Source organism: Mesoplodon bidens (genome assembly GCF_964165515.1).
Source record: "Mesoplodon bidens genome assembly, contig: HAP1_SCAFFOLD_949, whole genome shotgun sequence".
In the NCBI taxonomy this organism is placed as follows: domain Eukaryota; kingdom Metazoa; phylum Chordata; class Mammalia; order Artiodactyla; family Ziphiidae; genus Mesoplodon; species Mesoplodon bidens.
In genome coordinates this window covers 28,704-56,250 of record NW_027671143.1, presented here as the reverse complement: position 1 = coordinate 56,250, position 27,547 = coordinate 28,704, and the positions used below count along the sequence as shown (strand labels likewise).

The following is a 27,547-nucleotide window of genomic DNA, read 5'->3' as shown; positions in this document are numbered from 1 at the left end:
ATCAATTTAAAAAAAGTGACCACATACCAACAAGCAGATTTTTTCTTATATCCAGAACGAGCAGAGTTCTGTTGGTTTCAGGGGCCTTTAGTAAAGCCTTTGCTCCTTCACTGGTGAGGCCGCACTGCTGCAGGTCAAGTGCTTTCGATGAAAGACAAACGTCACTTGCTAACTCTACAGATTTAACATATAGACAACTCTCATTTTCTCACGTGTGGAAGAGTCCTGCACAAGACAAGTCATGGCAGGTTTGTAATTTTGGGTATGGAAAAAAACAGAAACATATATGCACACACATAATGCATAATCCAATTTAAGAACCTCTTCTTGGATGTGCAGTGATAACCCTGGCTTTAGTACCAATAAATCATACAACGTATTTTACAATTACAGAACTGAAGAATAACTGTATATAACCTATGAGCAAAAAGCATCACAAAATGAATCTCAGTTCATAATTAGCAAGGGCGGCAGGGGCATGTAAACCTCACAAGCAAAACCTGGTGGAGCTCAGAAATGCACTGCATTCTTTTGATCATGATCTTCAGCTCCAAATCACACTTGAAACTAGTTCAAAGGGGAAAACAAAATAGAAGAAATGTAATAACTGTTAGTTTTAGAGGAAAAAAAGACAAGTCTAAGAGGATACAAATAATAAAAACTTTCAACAATGTGTGAGTAGAGAATATATACTAAAAACCTATCATGAAAGTATGATGGTCAAGAACCCTCGCAGTAAAAGGTCAGACAAAACCCAGAAAAACTGATCATGAATTCTAGTAGTTCTGGGGCTGAACAACCTACTCATTTAAACCAAAGGGATCATCACTAAAGCACAGGGATTAAAAACTATTACATGAAAGGAAACTATCATGAATCTTTTGTTTAAGTGTTGTGTGGACCATCACATTAAAATAACTGGAGTCTTTCAACACCCCCATGACGCACAGAAATAGCAAGTCAGACATACGGATCTGACAGGATATGATACAACCCTTACAAACTCTCACTACAGAAGAATGGACACAGGGTATAATTAACCAAATAGCCAAATTAATACAAACAGCCAGTAAACCTCACCAGTCAATCAAATGAATACAAAATAAAACAAAATGTGGTTATTCTCCTATCAGATGAAGCCACGATTCTGTAAGAAAAGCCTTTAAATAATGTCTATACCCTTTGGATCCAACAACTCTCTTTCTAAGAATTTAACCAAAAGAAATAGTCAGAGATATAGGTAAGGATATATATCAGAGTACTATTTGTAACTGAAAAACTGGACAAAGCTTATATACAAGAATGGATAAGCTATGTGCACTGTGGCATATTCATATAATGGAATACTGAACAATCACAAAAAATGATGTAGGAGATGCAAATTTACTGACTTGCTAAAATGCTCATACTAAATTAATTGAAAAAAGTTATAAAATTTGGAGTAATCCCACTTGCATAGAAAATGGAGAGGTACTCATTTTTGTAGTTTCACATTTTTTTACAAGTGCTACAGGCCAGTGTTTGTGAGAGGCAGGCTTCCCATCTACTGTTGGGGTGGACTACAAATTGGCATAGCCTTTCTGGGTGGTAATTTGGCCATGTGTATCAAATGTCTTAAAAATAGGTCACACTTAGTCATTCCACTTGTAGTACCTTATTCTACAGAAGTAATCCCGATGGACACAGAGATGTATATACAACGTATTCACATTGTTTCTGACAGGGAAAAGCAAACTGTCTAAATAGAATTGCAAAGAATTGATTAAACTATGGGACATCAATACGACGCAATACTACATGATACATCTTTAAGTGAAAAAAGCAGGAATGTGAAATAGCAAGTATACTACAATACTATTTTTGTAATCCCTAAGTGTACATATATATTTGTAGAAGAAAAAAAGACTGAAAGTATATACGCCAAAATGAACAGTGATTATATCTGGGTATTAAAATTATAGGTTCTCTTGTAACTCTGTATTTTCTGTAAAGGATATATGCAACTCTTAGAGAAAGTTTAAAAGCAAAATAAAAGCTATCAGTAAAATGAGGCTTTAAAACATCCTATCACAATAGTATCATGCCAAAAGCTAAGCATATTAAAAATTCAATATTTTCAATTTTAGAATTTCCCTCTAAGCCATAAATCCTCACTAAGAGATTCTGCCAAAGCACTTGCACCCAGGTCACCAATGAGCGGGTTGCAGTTCAGAGTGATGCGCCTCAAACCAGCCATGCAGTCAAGATCACGTCTCCTGGAATGAAGACTCTCAGCCCAGGTTTCTTCATGCCTTCTGGTAGTCTGATACTTCAAAGATTTAATGGGATGAAATTAAGATGCTTGAATAAGGAAACAGGGTGTGCCTGAGTATGGCTTCTTATGTCAGAGATTTACACACACACACAGATCAAGCATATATGCCAGGAGCATCAACCTGAGAACTTCAACAGTCACTTCTGGTTTACGAGTCCAGTGAGTGACCCAGATTCTGCTCGGTCAGTGATTAGATTCTAGCCACTGCATTTCCTGTTTCTGAACACTTATGTAAAGTTGGACAACTCAATTACAGTCTATGAATTATTTTCCTTATCTTCTAAGTCAGGGAATTGGTTCTAAATTCTATCTTTGCTGAGGCCCTATATTTCATCATCCTGTCCTCCAATGGCCTCCAAACACCTGACTGGGCAAATCATAAGAAAACTTTTTAATATGCATCTTATTTATTAACAAATTATATACACAAAGTTCCATACATATAATTTATGTACATGATAAACTACACAGATTTTAAAAAATAATACAAAGGTAAAAATGTTCTAATATTTTCTTTTCCTAACTCCTAAGGCATTATTTTATTTTACTTATTTTTTTATAAAGATTTATTTATTTATTTTCTTGTTTGTTTGTTTGGCTGTGCCGGGTCTTTAGTTGCAGCATGCCGGATCTTTTAGTTGTGGCATGTGGGCTCTTAGTTATGGCAGGCACGTGGGATCTAGTTCCTTGAGCAGGGATCGAACCCAAGCCCCCTACATTGGGAGCACATAGTGTTAACTGCTGGACCGCCAGGGAAGTCTCAAGCATTATTTAAAAAACTATATTTACAAAATGTATCTCACATGCTACCTAGGGTGTGCACACAAGCTTTAGAGTCCTGGACTATGCAGAGCCAGTTTGATGTGCCTTGGGAAAATAATGGTTTGACATTTAAGCAAAAGTACTGTCTTGAAGATATTCAATTCTTTATATTCATAAAGTAAATTTTGGTAACAGGGAACACTGACTGTCAATGAAAAAAGTCTTATTACATTCCTGAAAATGTAAAAGACTCAAAGTGCCTTTGTTACTCTATAAGGAAAATCATTAGTGTCATTTTTCTATTAACAATAACTTATTAAAGCTCCAAGCAGAAACAACAGCAATCACTTACACAGAGCTTAGTATGTGCCAGGCACTATTTATACAAATAAGTGCATTTAAACCTCATAATGAGGCATAGAGGTTAAGTGATTTGCCCATGGTCACTAGCTATGAAATGGGAGAAAGGGAATTTGAACCTAGGCCATTTGGCTTCCGCACCCAAGTTCCTGTTTTCTACCTCAGGGGTCAATGGACTTGCCCTGTATAGGCTCAAAGAAGTTTTCAATTTTTAAAATCTAAATTTAAACATTTCCAGATTTGTGGGCTATACAGTTTCTGTTGCAACTACTCGGCCCCACTGGTGTAGGGTGAAAGGAGCCATAACTACCACGTAAACAATGGGTGCGACTATGTTCCAGAAAAACTTCCTTTACAAAGCCAGGCGACGGGCTGGATCTGGCCCACCAGCCAGAGTTTACCTATCCCTGATCTGCACCATCAAACTATTAAAAAGCCTTCATGTCAAATTATTAACTAACTTTAGGCCTAAATACAGTCATTATAACCACTGTAAAGTTGTTAAGGCATTATTTCAAAAACTGTATTTACAAATTGCTGATGTACTGACTTTTATTAGTTTAAAAACTACAACAGCTAATAAACACTTGATTCATTTAAGTCTTGAAGACTAGAATGGCATAGTTTCTTCACAGTATTGCAATAAATGTTTTCAGTAAAAAAATACATAAAAGTATTATTAGGTATTATATATTAAATCTCTTATTTCTAAAATTAAGTGGACTATCTTTCCTAAATGGTAGAATCCCAAACTGAAAACTGGTCATATTCTTTCAGCAAAATGAAAGCTGTGCTCACATGTATCAAAAGGCAAAAATTAGGGCTTCCCTGGTGGCGCAGTGGTTGAGAGTCCGCCTGCCAATGCAGGGGACATGGGTTCGTGCCCCGGTCCGGGAAGATCCCACATGCCACGGAGCGGCTAGGTCCGTGAGCTATGGCCGCTGAGCCTGCGCGTCCAGAGCCTGTGCTCCGCAACGGGAGAGGCCACAACAGTACCACACACACACAAAAAAAAAGACAAAAATTAACTGCCCTCTGTATCAATATATTAATGTGTTTCAATCACATATGTTTTCATGAAAGTTTAAACATAAAATCGCCTTTAAGATCTAGGCCATGTGATCTGCTCCATGCCATGTCAGAATACACCCCGTGACGTTTACTTAACTTGTCTTAAGTGTGATAGAATTCTTTATACCTTGACAAATAACTAAAAGGAAAAAAAAAACCCCACACACACAAAAGATGAAGAGCCTATACATTTGTCAATCTTGACTTATTTGCTTTTCTTGAGTCAGTTGGAGGTTTATAGCCACATTCTCAAAATCATTAACTACAATCTTCCCAAACAGGTAATTGACGAACAGATGCATTCTAAAACTTGTCAGTAACAAAGTGCTATTCCACTTTACAGCAACAGTTTAGTTCTATTTAGATACTAAAACTGAATACACTGAATACTGCAAACTTGATTCCCAACCACTCAGCAAAGTACTACATACCTTTTCAGATATAGGAAAAAAAAGAAAAAAAAGAAAAAGCATACGATTCTTCCTATTTTCATTTCCAAAGATACATCCCAATCTTAATGATCAATCAGCGATTTAAACGTCAACTGTAAACCCAGTATACTGCTGCTATGCAGTGTACTAGAGCAATAGAAGAGAGAGGACCTCAAACCCTCTGTTCCCTCAAATTCAAAGGCAGGCTTCCTGACCCCTCCAGACCACTACTGGACACAGGGAAGGCACACTAAAGTTTCAGGACCCCAACCAACAGTCACCTGCTTTGTGATTACTTCCATGACACACCCTCACCAACACCAGAGTTTGCTGCTCCTACGGGACGTTACATGTATTTACTATTTTAACACATACCACAGTGCATCATAATTATGATTGCAGATAGATGTTCTAACAATTGAAAGAGAATGATGACTTTTTTGCTCTTTACATCTTGCTATTTCCCTTCCCATAATATTTCTTGAAGCGAAACCATAAAATATAGACAAACACAAAAAACAGAAAATATACAAAACGTGTGCTTTGCACCTTAACACAAACTTAAGTAAAATTAGTTCTGACAGTATCCAGCATGACAAACTTCCATGGTACAAATGAGAATGGACCAAGGTTTGAGCAGGTACAGGAGATAATCCAGGCATGAACAACACCAAGGAAAGGTAGACAGGAAGTAACATGGTGTGTAGGAAATCACGAGACCAGTATGATGGGAAGAGACTTAAACAAGACTGAAACTCACTTCCTAAACCTCCATCTCCAACTGGACAATTCGCAGGACACAGGTGCACCAAAGTGGCCAATTTATTCAATCCCTTTAATATGGAGGAAGAGTTTAAAATTTTACTGGTTTAATTTGCCCCCAAAGCAACTCTCAACAGTTATGGCCTCTGTCGTCGGAGCTTTGTATGAAATTAAGTCAAAGTGTGGAGCTCCTTTGCCTTTTTTTTTTTCTCCTTAAAAAAGAAAAGAAACAATTGTTCCGAGTAAAAACAAACATATTCCGAAGCATGTGTACATTGAAAAGTAAAGAAACTTTATTAACAACTTCATAAAAACTGACTTAAAATTTTAAAAAGAAAAAAACATGTTTCAAAGTCCTTCCGACTGGAGTCGTGTCTCATCGTGTCCTCTCTTTACAGAAATAGTCGTATTAGGACACATATGCACAAGGATTAACACCATGACACACTGTACACGGCGGGCCCCGGCGAGCTCACCAGGCGTCGTCTGAGTCCAGGTCTCTGGGGAGGATCCACTCCACGGATGAGCCCAGCAGAGTCTGAAGCTCGTTCGTGAACTCCACCACATCTAAGAGCTCCTTACTTTCCGGATTAAAGGACTCCAGGTCTTTGGGGCAAGAGAATAAGAGACTTGCTGACACTTGCCGGTAGAACTCGGCCTCCGCGATGGTGACAATTTCCACATTTGGAAAATTGCAGCGGAATATGCAGGAGGACATTTGCAGTTTCTTGAGCAGGTCTGAGAGCAACAGCCAGTTACGAGGCCTACACCAGAGAAAGGACAGTGGTTTGAGTTTCCGGCAAAATTAGAGGCGCTCCCAACTATAAACTACCCGTCTCCTGGCGGTGAAAGGGCCTGCTACTTCCACTTTGATTACCCCACCCCCACCCCACTTCTCACTGTCCTTAGAAGATCTACTACTTTTTTTTTTTTAATTTAATTTATTTATTTATTTTTGGCTGCATTGGGCCTGTTGCTGTGCATGGGCTTTCTCTAGTTGTGGCTCGCGGGCTCTAGAGTGCAGGCTCATTAGCTGTGGCGCACGGGCTTAGTTGCTCCGTGGCATGTGGGATCTTCCCGGACCAGGGCTCGAACCTGTGTCCCCTGAAATGGCAGGCGGATTCTTAACCACTGTGCCACCAGGGAAGCCCGGAAGATCTACTTCTAGCGGGGGAACTCTGGACTCATGTGCATGTGTTAAGAGACCACCTAGGGCAGATCAGCCAACTTAGACAAAAGCAGGAGCAGCGCCCCTGAACCAGCCTCGTTGCAGGCCACCCCAGTGCTGCCTTGGCTCTGGCCACAACTCAGGTCACCCCTCTCCAAGTAAGTGCACCCCGTTCTAGTCACTGGGGAAAACCAGTCTGTATGCCAACCCAAGGGAGATGGCAAACACCTCTTTGACCTCTCCTCTCCTCCGGCCCTCATGGAGAGAGCATGAGAAACACTCGAGGTCACCTGGCTTTCCTTGCCTTTCCCACACCTCCAACCCGCCCCTCAATGCTGCCGGGAGTGAGGCTTTTTCGAGAAGGGAGGTGGTACAATCCTTCCTGATACCCTGCCACGCTTTATCATCTCTATCCCGAATACAATGTCACCACAAAGGCAGACACGGTCCCAGCCTCAGAGTCCAAGGAGGATGCTACTCCTTAAGCACCAGGGTCAACACACAGCAGAGCAAGGTTTCCTGATGTGTTCACTCCGAAGGGTTGGTCATGGGGCACAGTGGCCCGACTGTGGGGACAAGACTCGATCTAAGCAAATCTGAAGACACATAAGATCCCAGGTGCCACATACGGCTTTCTCTAATCTTATACGAGAAGAGGGTACACATCAGTATTGTCCCGTGGACCTCACGCGCCTTGGAAGGCCCCTATGGTAGCCGTTTGGGGAGGATCCCTTCCCCAAGAGTTTAGTGACTGAAACTGTGCAATTGCAGTCGCTGACTCCCGTGTCCTTTGGGCTCTAGGGGTGTGTTCCAATGAGGGCAGTTGGCTGGGGAGCCCTCCCATCCCCCAAACTTTTCTGGAAAAGTTCCACTGCATTATGTGAGGTCGGTGGACACTTGGTGAGGAATTCACTCACCCCCCAACCCATCCACCCTCATCTGCTGAAGGGGATTTCTAACTCCTGCCACCCCACAGAGCAGCTGGGCTGGCTCTCGACCACACGCTGGCCACGCTCACCCCTGAGCGACGGACACCTGGACGTTATAACACGGCAAAACGGGGTCTTCGGAAAATTCAGATTCCAATAGGTCACCATAGGCCTCGTTGCTGTCATCCTGGTCCTCCGGTCCTGGGGGATTTGCTAAAACATCGTAACCACTTTCATCATCTGGTTCTAACCGGGGGGGCATACAAGAGAGAGGTCAGTAAGCTGGAGCAAGATTCCAGCTGTTCTCCAAAAAGGACCCTGGAAAAATTCTTTCCCAAGCAAGCCCTGCTCACAGCACCACCCCCACCCCCACCCCCACCCCCACAAGCCCAACTGAAACGAACAAGGCTGCTCACCACACACACAGCTGCCAGAGAACTCCGAAGAGCAACCGGGGTTACCGTCGTCAGGAGCCTGCAGGTTATTTCAACAGTGTGGAGAGAGAGGGGGAGAGAGAGAGAGAGAGAGAAACAAGATAACGCCTGCTGGTAAGAGGCAAATGCTGCTGGAGTTCGGGAACATCTCACGCTGGGGCTGGTGTCACCTCCTGACAAGTCCCACTGCACACGCCTCCAGGTATCTGACTGAAACCTCCCCACGCGTCCACCCGCCTTCCTGAGGGACTGCCCGCCTCACCGCCCCAGCCTGCCAAACAAAAGCTAGCCTGGCTAGCTAAGAGTTTTCCAGCCCCCCACCTCGCAAAACTCAAAGTATGTATCTCTTCTTTGACAGACTAACGTTGGGCCGCTTTTCCCAGTAAAGGGTCACTTAGAGTAAACGGGGGGGTGGGGGTAGGGGGAACCCAGGTGAAAGGCTGTGAAGTCACCGTCTAGATGCTTGAACAAGACCGTGTCTTGACCTCTGCCGTACCTGTTAAGAACTTCTCCAGAAGTTCGCTGTGGTTCACTTTCTTGATGGTTCTACCTGAGTACGTAGCCAGGGTAGGAACAGCACCGTAGGAGAGGAGCAAGCGGACAATTTCGAGATGATCATTCTTGACAGCATCGTGGAGAGGCCTAGGAGAGGTGCGGGGGATTACACCCGTGCACGCGACGCTTGCTTCTAAGGACACGGGGCAAAATCGAGCGTGTGCGGCCAAGCCTCGTAGGCGCGCTATTTCACCGAGGAGGTGAGTGTACGGTCTCTGCGACAAATTACTCTGTTATTTCAACACATAACCCTTTACGGGACAGGTGAAGGGACCATCTCAGGCCTAATTCTTCAATGCAAATCTCTCTTAATGCATGGCCCAAGGAGGAACTCAGGCCTAGATGAAAACGTTTCCAATGAACTTAAATAGTGACAGACTGTAAGAAGGGAACGTACGGAGGGGTGGGGGGAAGAATCCCAGCATCACGGAAGCAGATACGACAAGCCATTGTTATACCATTACAAACAAAACCCAAAAAGTGCAGTTTGTCAAAGAAACTGGGGGCAAAGTGGAACCTCTCCTGAAACCAACTTGGAGATGAGTGATCAACCCTCTCGCCCAGAAGCAGTCGACAGGCAGGGCGAGTTCTCAGGAGGATACAGAGTCCTCCTGCCCGTGTCCGCTGGGGTCAGGAACACTGTCCGCAGTCCCATCCAGAAAGGATGCGATTTGGAAACCACGAACCACCAAATACCTTACAGTTTTGCTAATGTTATGACCGTCAGGAAAGCCCCAGTGCCCTGCCTCGTGGTGGCATCCCAGGTACAACCAGGAAGATGCTTGGGCTGACTCAGACCTGGGCCTCTGGCCAATAAACCGAGGTCAAGGACAGAGTGGGGGCCAGGCCCGGGGATGTGGGTGGACACGGCAGGTCCTATCAAGCCAGTTGCCACTGGACCTGTCTGTACTCCTGCAACTTTCAACTCACATATATGTTCAAGAGTGAGATTCAACAGACGCTGGTGAAGAGTCCAGGGTCTTAAAAGAGAACACCCCTGATTATTCATGCAGGCTCAACATTTTCAGGGACCTCTGTCCATAAGAGTGTCACAGAGTTTTAAAGTTCTATGTAAATTTGCCAGAAAGATCTGTCCGATTCCATTCTAGAGGACTCCACCACCAGTGTGCTTACATGGCACTCACTCTCCATCTTTCCTTCTGGGGTTCCCCGCACACCCTGAGAACCACTGCCTATGCCCCAGCAGGGCCAGGCCAAGAGCAAGACCGCCACTGACCCGGTTCCATCCTGGGCACTGCAGTTGACATCGGCGCCATATTCAAGGAGGTGTCGTACGATGTTGAGCCAACCTCTTGCACAAGCCTCGTGCAGGGCACAGTAACCCGCGTTGTCGCGGTGGTTCACATCACAAATCTTGTTCTCCAAGCAGTACAAGACCACTTCCTACGGGGAGAGGAGAGGAGAGGAGAGGAGAGGAGATACCATCAGACAACCATACAGTGAACCTTGTAAGGGTGACCTCCCCATAGCTTGGCGGTGCCCACTTTCAAAGGCATACATCCTTGGGGCCAAAAGCCCACCATAGCGCGGGCAGGCGGCAGGCATCCTGGTCGGGGGTGAGAGTGTGTGAGAAGGGCTTGGAGATGCAGACAGTGTTGTCTAAGGCTCTGCTGCACCAGTGGCCTGGCCATGGGCAAGTTACCCTTGAACTTCTCCAAGCTTCCACAGGGCTGCTGAGAGGACGCATTCGGATAGCGATGAAAGCCCTCAGCCCAGGGGCCGACGTGACCAGTACAGAAGTGTCACAGCTGCTAACATCTTAGATGACACATTGCCAAGCACAGACCATTCTCACTTGATGGGTCTGTTCAGTCAGTGGCAGTGGACGATAACACAAGTTTAGATAAAAGTATGGATGACCAACACTTAAAGAGAGCTTAAATCAGCCAGAGAACATTCCCCAGCTTAGAGAAGCAGGGACACACAGGTCAGCTACATCCTCGCGCCCCCTGTTAAGACCCCAAATCAGAACCTGGGCCTCAGATGCTCTTGTCTGTACGTTAAGTAGAGTTAAAGAGAAGCTCTCTCCCTCCATCCTCGAGGAATGACACAAAATGCCTCCAGTAACCCCACCCTCTATTTTGCCTCACTCCACCCTCTCGGGGCAGAATCAGTCTAATATTCTCATATTTACTCAAGTTAATGACAGGAACCTGATACACCACAGGCTGCAACCTCCACATTTCAAGAATCAAATAAAACATTCACCCCCGCCCCCGGAGATGTTCTGTGTCAACACTGTGCATTAGAATCACTGTTATTAACCTTATTTCTTTGGCTTGTTAAAATATTAATATGAACCACTCCCAGTAAGCAGAGCAGGAACTTATTCAATGTTTTATTACCTTAAGAAAGTTTTCAGACACATGGAAAGCATTTGCCACCAGAAAACACATTATACTGTTTATACTGGGTAAGTCGTGCCCAGCAGAGAGCCGTCAGGTTCTGAGAGCTGGGAGTAGGCAGAACGTGCATGTGGCCCAACACATGGTCTGCTGGGTAAGGGGGGATGGGATGGGGTCAGAACAGGCCTCCTTGTGACATCTCTCAGGTAACTCATCTGTTAAACCTAAAACGGGGGTCATTCTAGCCGCCCATAAGTGCGAGATGGGTTCTGTAAAACCTTTTATGCCCTTTGGAGGACACGCCAATCAAAGGTGACCACTCACTTGGGAGCGAACTAGAATGTTCCATTTGCTTACCACGTGAACCTAATGGGGCATGCTGGCAAACCTGGCCATTGGTGCCCTGTTACTTCAGGTCACTGCAGCAGCTCCCTTCCAAAACAAGAGGAGGAAGAGAAAAGGCACGCCCACGAATGCGTTTCTCCGTTTACATCCCAACCTGCCAGAAAGCCCACAATCCTCTGGGCTCCCAGGCCACCTGCCCCGAGCCCTGGTATCCAGGATACCGCATGAAGCTGCTGCTCTTTTAGCAGGCCCTCACTAGCCAGACTTGAGTGGACGGCTGCAAGCTAATGAGTTGTGTGCGCCAGCCACGGAGAGGCCCTGTCACGTGGCTCTGGGATCAGGTCTGAACGCCACCAACTGCTGTGCACACATCAATTTACTCAACCCAGGGATTATTTGCTGTGACAATCATGGCCTTCACCTGGAAACCTTCATCACTACTAGGGCAGATTCAAGGGTACCTAGAAATGAAAGGCCGTCCAAGCTGGTGGGTAAGTCAACTCTCTTCTCCTGGAAGATGGCAGCAAAGGCAGCAGTAGCCCCACGGCCAGGTCAGACTTTTTGCCACGGGCTGTCCTAACTCAACCACGTTGATCCCACTGTTTACACAGTGCTTCTCATTCCCCAGATGAGGACGTCTTCTGTCACCCGCAGGAACCCAGGAGCTACCAGGAAAGGAAGGTAGTACTATCCTCATTCAACACTTGGAAACTGAGGCCCAGAGATATTAAACCCCAAGTTCAATTAACATGAAGTACTAGACCTAAAACTCAGGTCTTTGGTACCTGGTCAGCTGGGAAGATTCAAAAGGCCCAAGAGGGCCCCAGTTAGAGGGATGCAATCCAGCTGTGACGAGCACCCCACAGGCCTTCTCTGTTGGGGGTCAAGTGGGCTAACTACACTCTCCTAGCTAAGAGGGTGATGGCCTCTAAATGGATGGCAACCGTCGCCACCAGCACTTTCTCTAACTGAAAGGTGAAGAGGCGGGGCGAGTCTGTCGACGCAACACATTCCTTGGTTTATTTTCTCCGCTAGAAATAAACGGGAGTGTCTGAAGGGCAGCCCAGCCATTCCAGAGCAAAGTCAAACTGCTTTTGTCGGACAGCTCTCTGTTCAGCGGCTATAAGCCGAATGCCACTACCCGCAAAATGTAACCATAAAGGCCATAAGCCCGACGTTGTGAGTTAATTAAATGCCTCATTAACTTTTTAAAAAACATGACTTATTCAATTCATAGAAAATTTAACCATCACCGCTAAAGGCACAAGCATGTGGTTGCACACTAGCGTTTCAGCCTAAGAAATAGAAGCCTTTTTCCCAGGAGGGAAAGGTTTGAGGTCTTTGGCCACGCAAGTGATCTATTTAACGCGGATCTGAAGCCAGAGTGTGTTTCTAAACTTCCAGAACCACATTATCATGACATAAAGCTCAGACAGCCTTTATACTGCACATGGTATCTTTGGCTAAGCAGAAGAAAATAACCAAGAATGCTGAAGACAAAACTTCAGGAAAACCCTCCCAAACCACACCCTTATCTGCTTAAGCAAACTGTCCTTCAATTTGAAAAGGTTGAAGCTGCCACATCTCCCAACTGGGCCTTCATCCCAACATTTAAAATTCTGCCCAGAGAAATCCCAGAAAGTTGGATTCAAAGTTGAAAGCGTTCATCTACTTGTCACAATGTTCAGCATCAACACTGGTGATGTGTGGAATCTACATATTGAAATTTACATTTGAAGAAAAAAACAAATCCGACCGTAAACATTCCCAAGGCTTCCTGTGCAATCAAAGGCCAGGTAGCCTAAAAAAGGATGGATCAAGTGCCCCTTGGTCCAGGCCTCAGAGCCACCAAACCAAAATGGAAACTGTCTTAGAGGACCAACGAGGGTCTTTTGACCTCTCTGGTCCCAAAGGGAGGCTGCTGGAAATGATGCCAAGTTCACAGGTGGGGCTCGGAGCCCCGCCCTCCACGGCGGGTGCAGCAGCACCCCGCCCCCCCATCTCCAGCATTTGCTGGAAGCGGGAGTCTACTTTCTCAACCCTAACCCAAAAGTTGGGGTTAGGGGTCTCCCCCCCACCTCCAGCGTTTGCTGGAAGCAAGGAGACTATCTTCTCAACCACGGGGGGGTCTAGCTTAACACTATGTGCAACATCTGCTCTGTCCTCCTAGGCGCCCGCTCTCAGCTCTTGGGAAACCAACTGGGTGCTCCTTGGACTTCACCTGCAAGTAACTGCGCTAATTACCAGAAAGTGCTCTCTAGCTAATGGAGAGGTCTCCAAGAGACGTGTAGATATAAACAACAGCACATTCAACCCACAACAACAACAACAAAACACCCCAAACTAAGCATAGCCCTAGTGCTTCCAACTTCCCACCCACAGTCATGCCTTAGGGCCAAGGCAGGCACACTTCCAAGGGCTCACGGCACTATGGACCGGGGTGGGGGGACACGACGGGAGACGGGGGACAGGGGCACAGAGCTGGCTGAGGGTGTGGGCGCCAGGGCTCCGGGCCAGCCTGGGTCCTGCCACCCCAGTGCTCAGCCACACCTCCACGCTCAGCCTGCTGAACCGCGTTTTACTGTCACCATTCAACTCCCAGAGGGCTGATGCCAGCACAGAAAAATGCCTTTGCCCTGTGGGCTATTACATCACAATTGCTACTGACAAGTATGGTGGGGGAACTGCACAGGGCATGGAGAGTCATCTGTCTCACAGAGGTTTTGAACTGTCAAAAGGGCAATTCCAGTGTGAGCCAGTCTTGCTGAGGAGCGTGGTGGGCTGTGGAGCACTGCTGGATTGCTACCTGTACGGGTATCAGCTAACCCCTCTGAGGCTCAGTTTCCTCATCCGAGAGTGGGCTAGTACGCGTTACTCCCAAGTGAACATGTTAAAAGGGTGAAAGGAGTTACTACAGATCACACGGGCTTAGGCAGATATCAGCTATCTTTCTATGTTGCTCTAGCAATAGAGGCCATCACTGTCATCAGCCGTGCTGGGTTGGGATACAGCAGTGTGGACAGGGAGTTTTGTGCAAGGCTCAACCCCTGCTCCCCGCCCATCAACCCTCGGCTCCCGTGCCCTCTCAGAAAGAGACTGCTCAGGTCTGCCCCACTCCCATCCCTACTCTGCACAGACACTTCCCACCCGCTACCCCACAGGGGCATCACTCTGCCCCAAACAGCACAAGTTAGTAGAGCTAATAACTACTCTCCTACTCTCCTTCTTGCTATTCAGAATCCAAAAGGGCTCATTAAAATTCCCCTGGTCGCCAAGCCCTGGGTTAGGTCAGATTTTATATCAGAGATAAGTGAGCCAGACTGGCCGAAGCAGCCTGCCTGCCTGAACGGGAACGGAACATCAGAGAGGCCTGCCTTTCTTTTCACACCACGACTGAACAAGCCACCAAAGAGCCCGCAGTGTGAGCGGGAGCCAACGCAAACACCCTGCTGGAACACCCAGCCCAGCCCGCCACGTGGAGGGGGCTGGGCTCTGAGACCCACCCCCCATCCCCAGCCAGTGTGTCCCCCACCCAAGGAGCAGCAGCCGGTGGATCCTGATCCGGGGCACCCACAAGGATGCTCACCTCGTAGCCAAGCCGGGAGGCCTGCTGTAGGAGGGTCTCGCCCGCGTTCTTATTGACAATAAGTCTCCGCGCTTCCGGTGGCATCGGGCGGGACTGGGTGGTCTCTGGAGGGGAGCTTGAGCATGTCAGCTGCGAGGCCTGGGAAGATGGTAACAGTTGCTGCAAACAGTCCAAGGGCTTCTGGTCCTGCTTGGCCGGCGAAAGATCATAGTCGGAACTGGGCTCAGGCCGCTTTCAAAATCTCCGGACGGTCACCTATCACGAAACCAGGCAGCGCACACATTTCAGGCTGTCCTTCCTCCACCCACCTGGTTCGCCTCCTCCCTGAGTTACAAACCTGAGTGGAGGAAAGCACTTTTCCTCCTCTCAGTCTGGGGGAGGCGGGGCGCGAGGAAGGGGTTGCATTTTTACTAGCTGGAAACTTCACCACCACCCAGGAGACAGGTCCCCTAGGAAGGGGCAGGGACGTTTTGGGGGGAGGGGTTCAGGAAAAGGAAAGCTTTGTCCCCAGAAGCAGAGAAGCAGGCAGGCGGGATGTGCCTGCACGGGCCCGGGGGGCGGGGGAGAGCCAGGGGCAAGAGGTACCTTGCCATCCGCATTGTCCACCTAGGAGTCCCCTGGCAGCGGCAAGCCCCGCCTGGGCTCCTGAGGGATCAAATGCTTGGTTTTGCACGGTCGCTTCCCGGATGGTTTCTCGCTGTTGTCGGTGTATTTCTGCGGCAGGGGCGAAGGCTGCCAATCCATTTCTTCATCCATGCACAGCACATCTGTCAGGGGGAGAAGCAGCGGGCGTTACACAGTTGTAGCCGGTGAGGAAAGAAAAGCCCATTGTTAGCACTGATCGTTGGAGCAGCTTCAGTTTTTAAAGATATACCAATTATGTTTTCAAAGCGCTAATATGTTAATCATCCCACATTCAACCGGCAAATAGGCTAACCCACGAAACGCCAAATGGCAAGTCGCTTCAAAGGGCCGCAAGAGAGGGCAGAAGCCAGCCCTTCGTGCGCTCCCGTCCCCACCCGTGGGGGGCCTGGGTGCTCGGGACAGGGCGACTGGGGACAGCCTGAGGCTGGAATGAGGGCACTGACAAGCGCCCGGGGTCACCCAAGACTTCCCTTCCTGCCCAGCCGCGGGCTGGGTGATGAGGAGCAGCCCAGGAAGTCGAGCTCCCGCCTCACTGTCCATTCCATAAGGAAGTGTGCAGGCTGAAAGGACCTCAGGAAGAAAACTCCCCGCTCGCCACACGCTACTCTTGTCAACTTGGATGGCGCTCAGGTCCCCTCCAGGGCCGTTTCCCACAGAGGGCGGGCGATCCACCCTCCAGGAGCGCCCCCCGCCCCGTGCGTATCCTTGTTCATTGTCACTGCATTTAAGGGACTCCTCCAACCAGCTGCTGTTGCTTTTGGCCTCTGCCCTTTTCCTGCCAGGTTTCTCTTCGGAGATGCTATTGCCCTGGGGGGTGACCGCAGGCTGAACCGCCTGGATCACTTCCTTCCTGCCCTGCCGGCCAGGTTTGCTCTCTGCTCCCGCCGTTCTCTAAGGTGCAGCAAGCGGCGCTGCTTTCTGGGATGGAGCCCTGTTAATTCAATGCACACCTCAGGTTGGTCAGCTCACTATAATGTGGCTCTTCTAAGTGGTTAGAGGAACTGTTTGTCATTTCCCTCTCAGGCCAGTCAGCTAATGGAGAAATAACTACAAATTAATGAAGAAGCCCCCCGGGGCGGGGGTGGTGGTGCGGGGAACAAACTGTCTTACACATCACTAACAGGGGTGGGGGAGGGGAGGGGTGTGGTCACTGTGTTGGCTGGAACTTGTCACCAAGTCTCGGGAGGGGGTCTATTTGCCTTTGGCCACCTTTGGGCTCCAGCCCCGCCACCTGGCTTTGGGGGGGTGGGGGGTGGGATGGGGGTGGGGGGTGGGGAGGTGTGAGTGGCTCCCCCCAGGGATCCAGGGTGGGACTGGAACTTTCCACTGCTCCGCTCCAGGACTTCCGTAGGGTGCCCTGCGGGCCCGAAGCCAAACCGAGCTCACCTTTGGAGACCCGTCTCTGCTTGGCTTTCAGCAGAGAGTCCTCCGGGAGCACAGTGGTCTCAGTGTGCTTCCTATTGCCAGACACCTTGCGCTTTCTGTTCAGCCGGAGGGTGGGGCTGCGTGACGCGTCCGGGGCCGCCTGGTCGGCGGGGGACTCTCTGGGGGGCTCCGTGTCCATATCCTCAGGAAGATCACTGTCTTCTGGGGCTTCAAAGCGGTCAGGTTTGCTTCCATCATAACACTCCCCTAGGGGAGGGGAGACAACCCGGAAAGGAGGGAACAAAGGTCACCAGGAGCAGGCAGGACCCCCACGCCCAAGGCAATCTGCTACCAACAGACCACCCCCCTTTGGAGACCAGGGGCCTCACACGCCGGAAGCACAAAACCCTCAGAAAGACGTCCCAAAGGAAGGACAGCTGAACACAACCAGCAAAGAAAGCAGAAAATGAGGCGCGTAGCCCACTCACAATCCATCCTTCAAGGGTCAAGGTGAGGCATCTACACCATCCGTCTATAGGCATGTGAGATCACTCCCTAACTGCTTAACTCTCCAAGGTGGCTTACTTTTAAAGGGGGGGTGAGTGACCTCACAGTAAGATCCAACCAATCAGGGCAGAGCTACAACGGGGGGTGAGTGAACTCACAGTAAGATCCAACCAATCAGGGCAGAGCTACAAATGACTATGGAAACAGCTGCTAGTCAACAAAAAAGGCTGATGTCATCAAGAGACCAAATAGCCCCCAACTGCCATCTACACAGACATAGCACCAATGTTCACTTGGGTCAGCAGGGGCGAGGGTGAAGAAAAAGGGTAGGGAAAGAATGGTGGGAGGCTGGGAAGCTGGGGAGACCAAGGCAAGAGGAGCCTGGCAAAGGGAAAGGAAAGGCTTCCTGGTGCACACACAAGGGTCAAGGGCAATTTCAAAGAACTCAACCAGATTGCTACAAGTCCGTCTGTCCTCTTTCCACACCCGTGGGGGGAAAGCATTTCACTGCCATCGAGGGGCTGCTCCTATTTCCTGTCTAGGAAGAAGGCCCACAGTGACACCAGTCACCCACCTGGCACGTCTCCACGCCTTCCTTCCCAGGCAACAAGCATCTAAGGACATTTCAAAGACAAGACTCCAACCCCCTTCGTGGGGGTGGGGTGGGGGGGTGCGGCGGGCAGGGCTGAAGTACTCACACCTCAGCTCCGCCTGTGTTGCTCCTGCCCCTCTGCTCAATCTAGCATCCACTTAGGGCTTTTCCTCCTATCACCCCAGCCTAACATCACTCCTCACTTTTGCTCTAGCCAAAGAAACAGTTCAACTGCTTTGCTAGTCACATTGTTTCTAACACACAAATAATTCCATAATGATCACTGTGCTGTTAAAGAGTTCCCCGAAGATGACCCTGTGTCCATCACCGGCCGGGGGTGGGGGTGGGTGTATGAGTTTGGTATTTCGTTAACACCTGAGCTAAGCTCCCACAGCCCGTTTTTCTAGATGAAATCATGGACACACCCCTCACATGCTGCTCGCATTCCTCCTCCTCTCCCTAGACCACTTCAAGTATCACTCCCACTTCTGCTCAGCAGGCTGGTCCCCTGATCAGCCTCTCTTGGGAGCATTCCCAGCATTTAATGGCAGCCAGTTGTGGGGATGAACCTCACCCTGGCCTGGGCTAGCCTGACCTGTGTTCTCAAGGGTGGAACACACTTAGCTTTTCTCCAAGGGTATCCCAAGGTGGGAGAGATCCCCATCTAGTCTTGCCGGAATGGTGGAATCACCCCAACCGCGAGGGTCTCCTGCCATGGCAGCAGGAGAAACCCCAAACTCCTGGCCTGTGCTTACGGGTGATGCAGCCCAGGCTACCACAGGCCCGGTGAAGACGGCGTGCTGCAACTCTCACTCGGGCTGCTCTGTGACCCTCTTAAACACTCGGGCAGGAATGGCGCCGCTTTACAACTCGGCCCCCTTCACTTGTAAAGTGGGAATGTTGGGTTTCCTTGGTGGCGCAGTGGTTGAGAGTCCGCCTGCCGATGCAGGGGACACGGGTTCGTGCCCCGGTCTGGGAAGATCCCACATGCCGCGGAGCGGCTGGGCCCGTGAGCCATGGCCGCTGGGCCTGCGCGTCCGGAGCCTGTGCTCCGCAACGGGAGAGGCCACAACAGTGAGAGGCCCGCATACCGCAAAAAAAAAAAAAAAGTGGGAATGTTACTGCTAGCCTCCCTCCAGGGTGGGCTTCATAATCACGGGCCGGGCTCAGAACAGAGAAAGGCTGGAAAAATCCCTTTAACCAAAAGATGCCAAGACTTTCAGACCAGCCTGAATCTCAGGCCTGAAATGTAGGAAATTTTAAGAGGTGAGCCCTGCTGGTTACACCATTGGACTTCTCTGGTCCAATCAGCCTTCCCTAAAAGCACCGTGGGAGGGGATCCATGGAGGGATGGAAGGGCTACCTTAAGAACCCCCATGTCCAAGTTGAAAGTTTCTTTTTCCAAACTAGGTCCATCCACCCTTCCCCCAACCCCAGAGCCTTTTAGGGCAAAGATCTCAATTCCCCTCAGCTAAGGCCCCCCAAGACCTTACGCTAGTGTGACCTTACCCAGGCCAGTAATAACCCTGAAGGACAACCACCCCGACTGCCCAAGATGCCCATGGCCACCAGCTATGGGGTAGAGGCTCCGTGTCACTTGGAGCTTCTCAAAGACTGTTCTAACCACGACCCACACGAGGATGACCCTTGAGGGCAAAAGAGATGGGGAGATAAATAGATGCACGGGGATCCTAACCATCAGGCTTTGCCATCATTGCTACTTTTGGCCCTTCTAAAAGTGGGAAGCCATGTGCCCTTGGTCACCCAGTCTAAGCAAGATGTGAACGTGGTCCCTGCAGCATGGTCTTATGACTCACAGCACATATATCCCAAATTCATTATGGTTGTACCATAGCATCACCTCACAGAAGCATCACCACAGCAACATTTACAAGTCACTGTGGCAACAAAGCACCCTCACCACTGTTGAGCCATGCCCAGTGAGGCCTAAACAAGGTGAGAGGGTTCTGAGTCGCTGCAAGGCTCCCCAGGATTAAAATCCCCTTCTCTGTAGCTTAACTGTAATAGCACCTCCAGTCAGGGCTAACCTTGTTCAAAGTTACACCCGCTACAGAAGGAGTGCAGGGGATCTCTGTTCCAAAGTAGTTTACAAACGTGCAGGTGCTCAGCTGGAAGAGAAGTTCCCTGAGCAAAGAAGTTTCATGAAGCCCCTTGACTGAGCCTTCCTCCAGCTCCTGGCCAGGCACTGCCACTGAGCAGGACCTAGGCCTGTCCCAGCCAAGTGGTTCGCAAGGGAGATGGTTACTCCAAGTTTGAGAAGGAAGGGACCAATGCCTCCTTGCCCCGCCCCATCTTCAAATGCCACTGAGGGTTCCTAGTGATGAACTTCCAAGTCTGAGGAACCTCCAAACTCATTTGGTGAACTTCCAAAATAAAAATTTCACTCAGCCACCCATGTGATCATAAAGAATAAATGAGTATCTCGGCCACTGTGTTTTCAAGTTAATTCCTTTTTTTAAACAACCCCCAGCAACAAGATGCACCCGCGCCAGGACAACCAGGGCCGTGCAAACAGCACCCACCACCTTAGAAGCTCCTGGGCCCTCCATGGGTAGGGGCTGCCTCAGAAGGGGGAAGGCATCTTGAAGGCGTCCTGGACCCTCTCTGGGACCCATGCCCGCCCCAAATCCCCGCCCCAGCTCCCATGTGCTCACAGCTCGGCTCTCGGCCACACCGACACCCATGAGAAGGACCTGAGCCCATATCAGCTGAAGACGTGATGGCCCAAGAACAAGAAGGCCCGTTCATATCCAGCTGAATGGAATGAACACCTGCTGGGCCTTGGACGTGGAGGCTGCAGTAAGAACAGTGGCCCCTTCAGGTGACCTTTCCTGACCAGCTATTTACAAACCCCACGTCTCTACAAGACAGAGGGTGGGTGGGGAACCCACCTCCATTGCCCCAACCTTTCAAACGGAGCCCCTCACCTTCCCCAACCCTTCTCCTGCCCTCCCATGGTGGCCATTCATGGCTCACTGGGCCACGTCCCGGGTGCTCCAGGAAGAGACCCGTCGGTTGGTCTGAGATTGGAGGCAGGCGGTGGGGGGAGGGGGCTTTCGGAATCATCTGGGGCTCAGGCCCTGCTCCCCATCAGCCACACCGAGTTCTCGTCTCCACGCTCAGCAGGAAAGACTGGGAAGGACGCACACTAACGTCTCTGGGAAGAAGGGTGGGTGAGGCCACTGAGACATGAAGGGCAGCGGCCACCCTGGGTTTGGCCACGTTGCTGGAGAAAAGGGCGAGAAGACTCGAGGCCGGTTAACTGCCCGCTCCCTTCCTCCAGCCTCCCTCACCATCCACCCGCAACAGGCAGATTCCCTCCTCAGAAAAGTGCATCCCCGTGAACTTGGCCTTGCCCACTTTTACCACATCTCTCTGAGAAACTTCCCAAGAGCTGAGTTATGAGGCCACTCGGGAGGGTAAGGGCTGCATGTCAGCTGTGAGCACAGGCAAGGAGGGAGGCCTTCTTGCTGCTTCACTCCAGGGTGGCCTGGACCCTCCGTTTTTCATTCCAATCCCGAGGGGGAGGAGCTCGGAATCGTCTACTCCAGGCACATCGAGAGCCCCATCCCTCGGGTAAGGCCGCCACTGACTAGCCCCAGAAATCCCCTTCTACGGGAGCCACGTGGGACACACCGGTCCCAGTGTGGCTTACCCAGAACCCTGGCCACAGGCCTTTGTCTGACCCCAAAGATGAGCTGGGGGAGGGCAGTGCTCCAAGCAGCAGAGAGAAGCACACGCTGCTGCTGACCACAATTCTCCCGAACTGCATCAGGCACCCACGACCTAAGCGTGCGGGCCAACACCGACCCTACGACTGGGTCCAAGGGCCTGGGCCTCCCAAATGTGCCCACCACCCCCGACCGTCCCGTCTCAGGAGGATGTCACGCCCACCCTGTCCTCGACGTTCACCGAGGTGCCCTCACTCACCATCACCGGTAAGGTTTCTGGGGTCCGGAGCAGGCTGCAGGCCACAGGCCACCAGCACGCACACTGAAGAAAGCGGGAGAAAGACCTCCACTTGCTGCCAACGCATCTCATTAGCCCAGGAAGTCTCGAGGGCCAAGCCCGAAGTCAACCCCAGTGGGGGAGCAGCTGAGGGGACCGCAGAGTGTGACTCGAGGCCAACACGAGCTTTCTCTCCAGTTCGGCCTCCAGAACAGAACACAGCCGTCTGGTGGGAAGAACGGCCTCGTTGATCCCACGGCCTCGGAGCGTGGTGTCAGCTCCTCATGACTGCAAACGAGCCTCCACAGAACACAATGATGCTCATCTCTCTGGGGCCTTCATCAGCCCTCATCGCACTTGAACGAAACCTCTGCCTTTGGAGGGAGAGTCCGAGTACTCTCCACTCCCTCCCACAGGAGACTGTCACTCTGGAGGGTCTGGCTCTGGCTGCAAGTGCCATTCCACTGCTACCAAAAACCCGTGTCCGTACCTGCTACAAAATAGAACACATACCTGCTACGCTGGAGGTCCTGCACTGCCATTCCTCTGCTCTACTGTATCAGACTATTACTAACTACAGGACTAGCATTGCTCCGGAAAAAGGAGACGCGTGCCAGGAAACAGCATTTCATAGGTGCTTCACTCCTGGATGCCGCAACGCTCCAAAGGACAACCAGCCTTGCAATCCACAGCTGGGAAGGGTGGCCAGAGCAGCCCGTTCTCCGAACAGCCAGCACCCAGACGCTGGGCCGTCGGAAGCGTACTGTTTCCTCTCACCTCCCTCGGCACTGGGAGCGGAAGCGCCCCGTTCCCACCGACGTGGTACCACACGCGAGCCGCCTGGGTTCACTTACATCTCTCACTGTCGTTCTGGTCGGCAATGGCCTCCTCCGGGGCAACCGACTTTGGCTTTTTGTCCTGACTTCCTTTCAGCCTTTCCCAGTCAGCGGGGCTGAATTTGCGCACCTCGGAGTCTTTGGTCGTGGGGTGGCCACCTTCTCGCTCTTTCATCTCCAACTCTGAGAAGCGCATCACTGCACGCTACAAAGAGAACGGAGATGGAAAAAAGACACACCTTACCACCAAAGCTATTTCACTGCCCTTACCTTAAAGGAAAGTATCTTCAAAGAAAAGTTTGCCCAAAACCAACCACAATTTATGATACAACTGAGATATTTTAAAATTGAACGATAAAACGTAAGAGTGTCTATGTGTAACTAGTCACACACTCTTTATTCGTAAAGCCATACGTATGTAGAGATATATGTGGTGTGTATATATAGCCATACATACACTGTGGCATACAGACAGACATTCTCTTTCGAAGGTAAATAAAACAAAACAAAAACACAACGCAAAGAAAGCGAAACAAAAACACAACAGAAAAGAAAACAAATGCACAGTGAATAAAGACGACCATGGCCCACAAACTTCCCTTTGTATATTTGGAAATGAAATTTAACTCAAAAGGTTTATGGAAGATTCTAGTAATAAAAATTTGAAGAATTGACCTCACAGTAAGCAGCGGGTAGACATAAAATACTGTCCTCTTGTAATCCTTCCATCTATGTAATTAAAATGGGCACTCAATGGATCATTTAGATAACTTCAGCCATTTTTATAAGCATAAACCAATTTTTTTCTTAACATTGCAAAACAATTTGGCTTTATTTGTGTTTTAATTAAAAGTAAAATATCTTAAGGAAATTCCTATACAACATCTATCATTCACTAGCAAGTTAAATACATACTCTATCCCATTAAGCAAGGTTTGTGTTTTTGTTTTGTTTGTTTGTTTGTTTTTTGGGTGGAAAAAAAATTGCACGAATCTCACAGACATGCGGCCGCTACACACCTCCACCAAGTATCACGTAAGGCATTCTAAGCAGCGCTTTTAGGTATATTTGTTAACGTACAGTAACGGCAGAGAAATCAAAGCGATTGATAGGTAAATGTCATGCAGTCTTTTAGACATCCTTCGCAATAATTAAAACTTCCGTTATCAGCATTCGAGTGGAGTTCGCTTAAAATCTACAGAATAACTTAAAGTATCCACTTACGTCCCCTTACTGGACACATTTCAAACATTTCAATTATCCTAAGCTTCATTAACCAAATCAGCCCAGTGTCCTGCCCTATCATACCCCCGGCCCCCTCCTCTTCACACATTAAAAAAACCTGACAACTGGTCAGGCTCCTGAAATTCGGGTGGTGGGGGCTCACCTGCAATGCCCGCTCCTCCCGACTGAGCTGACGGGAGTCTGCGTACAGTCCGGTAGCGACACACTTGAACCGGTCACCCACGTAACCAGCGGAGTTTGCGATTCTCTTTGCCAGCTTAGATGGCTTCGGTTTCAGAACTTTGCCATCGGTTGATCCTGCCTCGTCAGCTCCGTCTTTGGTGTAGGTGGGGGTGACGTCCACACTCGGTGGGGCACTGCCCACGCAAAATGGTTTGGGATCCTCTTGGGTTTTCCCGAACGTGACCGCAGAGCCGTCGCTCCCCAGGGTCGGCTCCAGGAATGCAGTCGAGACCGGCGTCACCAGGTTCTCCTTGTTGGTTACCGCTGGAACATTCTCCTTGCTTAAGCCGGAAACTGGCTGGCCCGGAGCCTGTTTGAAAGTATAGGCTTCGTGGAAGTCACTGATGCACCCCAACTCCTCTCTCAGGGCAATGAAATCCCGGTGTGGCTGTAGGGCCATATTTTACTTTTTTATTTTTTAATATATGTTCACATGTTTCCATAAAGGATCCAAGGTGGCCCATAACGTAAGGACACACAATATTAGCTTTAAAAAAAAATGGAAAAAAAAAAAAAAAGGGAAATCATGATCCTGGAAATGGGTTGCATCCTTTTAAGGGGTGAGAATAACAGAATGAGTGAGCCAAAGATTTGGGAAAGGATCTCACATTTCCAAACGTCCAAATCTTAAAATTGCACCAAGTGGGAATGTAGCTGTGGCAGTATTAACCTGAGAGAGCTCTATGATCGTTGTCTTTACTCATCACTTGGTTGCAAGGTTATAAATGACAGGGTAAGTGAAGGAGGGCAAGTAGACAGATAAGAGTCATTTCCTGATTCTCAAAAGAAGGGGCATCACCTAGGGAAGGGGACTGCAAAATCCTACAGGAATCCTCTTCATATACTAAATTTTCTAGGTGGCAAAAGTATCTCCTTTGACCCTAGCAGCCAGATGGAACTTAGAAAAGTAGTGAAAAGCTACTCAACTGAATGCAAGTCATATGACTAGGAGCATGTCAGTGAAAAGTTCAAGGGAAGATGCTGTGGAAGAGCAGTTCACCTTGTGGTTGAGCATCCTCAGAACGTGCAATGGGAGGTGCAGTACCTGCTCTGTCTCACAGGGACCCTCCAACCTCTAAACGCATCTTTCCTAGGAAGCTGAATTCAAAAAGTCAATTTTAAAAAAAGATAGGGCTTCCCTGGTGGCGCAGTGGTTGAGAGTCCGCCTGCCGATGCAGGGGACACGGGTTCGTGCCCCGGTCCGGGAAGATCCCACATGCCGCGGAGCGGCTGGGCCCGTGAGCCACGGCCGCCGAGCCTGCGCGTCCGGAGCCTGTGCTCCGCAATGGGAGAGGCCACAACAGTGAGAGGCCCGCGTACCACAATAAATAAATAAATAAATAAATAAATTTAAAAAAGATAAAAGTCTCTAGTAGAGAAATTGTATCAGAGCCTAGTATTAAGAGCTGTAGAGCCACAAGTTTCCCATGATACGGCCTTAGCAGAGGCTGTTAAGGCAGTGACAGAAAATTTGTACCGAGGGAAATAGCAGAAGAGTTTGCCTACAATTCACGAAAATGCTCCCTGCACTTGGCCTGAAGGAAATCAGCAAAATTTGTAACAGCTTGTGTATTTGTATGCGGGATGGAGAACGAGTTTAATTTTTTAATTTCTCTGAATTATCACCTAAGATTCAGAAGATGCTCTCTCTGCCTAGAAGCCACCCCACTGGGATAACTATGCCTACGGAGTGCCTTTGCCTATGACTCCTACTTGCTAACAGACTGGCAGCCTGGCCCTAGGGCCTGGTCGCTGCTCCCAGTGCAATGGTGGATATGGTGTCAACGGTTGCAAAATCAAAGCCCCTTACATCCTCTCCATGCCTCGGTCCCACCCCCCACCCCACTCACCATTGATGTTCAGGAAGGGGAAGGTGTCCTGGATGGGAACGTGGTGCTGTGACTGGTCCAGCTCACCTTCCTCATCTTCTTCATCCACACCATTATCTTTCTCATCCCAAGGAGCAGATCCAGTGGATCCTACCCGAGAAACACACACACACACACACAAAGGTCAAAAGTGAGGCGCTCACGTTGCACTGTCATCCCTGCAGCCCACTCCCAGCTCCTCCTACGGAGCCCCAGTGCAAGCTCTCATCCCCTCCCCTATCCAGGAGCTGCAGACCCTACTCCCTTCTCCTAGAAACCTTTTAATTCCTACTCTAAACCCCTTTCTACACATTCGCATCCCTTCTAAGGACCCAAGGAGCACAGCTTCTCTCCTTTATAAGCTTACTGTGAACACAGACCCTTCCCTCATGGCAGAGCCTCACTAGATTCACTGGAGGTCAAGTCTAAATTATCTGGCTCTTAGTCGGAACTGGCTCAACATTGAGTAAATATAGGGATCAGGTGGTATTCTCCTAGGAAAAATACCATACAAATTAAATGATCACTTACCCATCATTTATAAAGAGAACTTAATAGCCTTCATAATGTCATGGCAATTGATTCTTAGAACAGCCTTTGAAATACGCAGGAAAGATGAGAACCCAGATTTTATAGTGGAAGAAGCTGAGGCTCAAAATGTTGAATGACTTGATTCAATGTCCCACAAGTAGTGAAATAGAAAGACCGAGGTTTACAACTCAGACCTTCTAAGTTTTAAGCCCTCCTTCTTCTAAACTACCTGGCCTCTCTTCTCAGTGTTGAGTCCCAAGAGAAGTTATTTTTTATAGAACTCAATACCCCCTCTTCTTTCTAATGCTTTACTGTTCCACTGGGTGGGCAGGAAGACTGTGCTGAGTTTATATCTTTTGTTCTCTGGGTTCTTTCTAGGGACAGCATTTCTTGCTTTATTTACCAGTCTTCAACTTTGTAAGCGAGGCGACTTTCAAGTCGACTATCGCTTTAAGGGTCCAGCCCGGAACCTGGCACACTGTCCACCTTCTCCCCAGCAGCTGGGGCCTCACCTGGGTTAATGATAGAGCCCTGGGGCTGGGGGATGTCACACACTTGATATATCTTCACTGGGTTCATGGGCACCTCCTTGGTGCCGTCGTACATCAGGTTGAATTCCCTGCTCTTGTTGAGCGCACAGCGGAGCTGGGCCTTCCATTTAGCTGGGTCGGGGTCGTCCACCCC

The 27,547-nt window shown here is 49.1% G+C and overlaps 2 pseudogenes across 2 annotated transcripts in view; both read right to left on the bottom strand.

The window, feature by feature from the left end:
- Positions 1 to 5,807, bottom strand: part of LOC308611736 (centrosomal protein of 78 kDa-like) — a 29,814-nt pseudogene extending 24,007 nt beyond the window's left edge. Inside the window, exons 1-4 of the transcript in view lie at positions 5,699 to 5,807; positions 4,537 to 4,646; positions 2,134 to 2,308; positions 28 to 141 (exon numbers count right to left, since the gene is read on the bottom strand). The product of the transcript in view is annotated as a centrosomal protein of 78 kDa-like (transcript). The remainder of the gene's footprint in view (positions 1 to 27; positions 142 to 2,133; positions 2,309 to 4,536; positions 4,647 to 5,698) is intronic.
- Positions 5,808 to 10,010: 4,203 nt separating this feature from the next.
- Positions 10,011 to 24,953, bottom strand: LOC308611735 (BCL-6 corepressor-like; annotated as a pseudogene). The gene is made up of 7 exons: positions 24,385 to 24,953; positions 23,016 to 23,202; positions 17,115 to 17,360; positions 16,327 to 16,760; positions 15,669 to 15,855; positions 15,084 to 15,338; positions 10,011 to 10,190 (listed from the first exon to the last, which is right to left on the bottom strand). The product of its transcript is annotated as a BCL-6 corepressor-like (transcript).
- Positions 24,954 to 27,547: the final 2,594 nt, after the last annotated feature.